This window comes from Apium graveolens, chromosome 11 (assembly GCF_009905375.1).
Source record: "Apium graveolens cultivar Ventura chromosome 11, ASM990537v1, whole genome shotgun sequence".
In the NCBI taxonomy this organism is placed as follows: Eukaryota; Viridiplantae; Streptophyta; class Magnoliopsida; order Apiales; family Apiaceae; genus Apium; species Apium graveolens.
In genome coordinates this window covers 41496726-41498689 of record NC_133657.1, presented here as the reverse complement: position 1 = coordinate 41498689, position 1964 = coordinate 41496726, and positions in this window count along the sequence as shown.

The following is a 1964-nucleotide window of genomic DNA, read 5'->3' as shown; positions in this document are numbered from 1 at the left end:
CTGATAGTCCATATCCTTCCTTGCTTGGTCTGCATATTTGCTTTGCCTGTTTTGCGCTGCCTCGATCCGTTTTCGAATAAGTTCAATCTTTTCTTTTCTACTTAACGCATCCGCTACAACATTTGCTTTTCCTGGATGATAACTGATTGTAACATCATAACCTTTAATCAATTCCAGCCATCGACGTTGTCGCATGTTCAGTTCCTTTTGCGTGAAGATATACTTCAGACTTTTATGATCCGTGTAGATTTCGCATTTTTCATCGTACAGATAATGTCTCCAAAGCTTCAATGCAAATACAATTGCTGCCAATTCCAGATCATGCGTAGGATATTTCTGTTCATGAGGTTTAAGTTGTCTCGAAGCATATGCAATGACGTTACCATGTTGCATCAACACACATCCTAGCCCACGATACGAAGCGTCACTCTAAATAACAAAATTTCCTTGCTCGTCTGGCAGTACTAATACTGGTGCAGTCACCAACCGATTCTTCAACTCTTGAAAACTTTCTTCACACTTACTATTCCATTCAAACTTTTCACTTTGTCGAGTTAACTTGGTCAACGGTGTTGCTATCTTCGCAAAATCTTTGACAAATCTTCGATAATATCCTGCCAATCCTAAGAAACTTCGAACCTCTGTCGGCGTCCTTGGTCTTTCCCAATTCAACACAGCTTCAATCTTTGCTGGATCAACTTGAATGCCTTCTCTACTGATGATATGCCCTAGAAACTGCACTTCTTTCAACCAAAATTCACATTTTGAAAATTTTGCGTAAAGCTGCTCCTTTCGTAATATCTCCAATGTCGTTCTTAAATGCGCTGTATGTTCTTCTTCTGTCTTTGAGTATATCAAGATGTCATCAATAAATACAATGATAAACTTATCCAGATACTTCTTGAATACTCGATTCATCAAATCCATAAACGCTGCAGGTGCATTCGTCAATCCAAAAGCCATCACAAGAAATTCGTAGTGTCCGTACCTCGTTCTGAACGCTGTCTTAGGAATATCTTCGGCCTTGATCTTTAACTGATGATAGCCTGATCGTAAGTCGATTTTCGAAAACCATGCTGCTCCTTTTAGTTGATCAAATAAATCATCGATGCGAGGTAAAAGATATTTATTCTTGATAGTTAACTTGTTCAGCTCACGATAATCAATACACAGTCGCATACTACCATCCTTCTTTTTCACGAACAATACTGGCACGCCCCATGGGGATACACTTGGCCTTATGATTCCTTTGTCGAGAAGTTCTTGCAACTGCTTTACTAATTCCCTCATTTCAACAGGTGCCATTCGATATGGAGCTTTCGAAATTGGTTCAGTCCCTGGCGTCAAGTCAATAATGAACTCGATTTCTCGATCTGGTGGAAGTCCTGGTAGTTCGTCTGGAAAAACATCAAGAAACTCACAAACTACAGGAATATCTTCAATCTTCGGATTTTCCTTATCAGCATCCCATACATAGGCTAAGTAAGCTTGACATCCTAGGCGTAGTAATCTTCTCGTCTGCATTATTGATAGAAATTTCTGCTTTTGTTTCTCACCTTTAAATATTACCGTTTCATTTTCTTCAGTTTGCAATTTCATTCTCTTATTCGCACAATCAATCTGAGCATTATTACTAGATAGCCAATCCATTCCTAGAATAACATCAAACTCCCCTAGCCTAAAAGGTATCAAATCAACTGAAAAATGACATCTCCCTATCTCAATATCACAACTCGGGCATACTCGATCTACTGCAACCTGATCATCATTTGCTAATTTTATGACTAACACTTCATATAACCACTGGATCTCATAATCTATCTTAGAGATAAAATCTTCAGAAATAAAAGATCTAGTAGCTCCTGAATCAATCAATACTAAAGCATTTACGGAATTTACAGGGAGTGTACCTGTAATCACATTCGGACTCTGTACCGCTTCCTTCATTGACATATTGAAAGTCC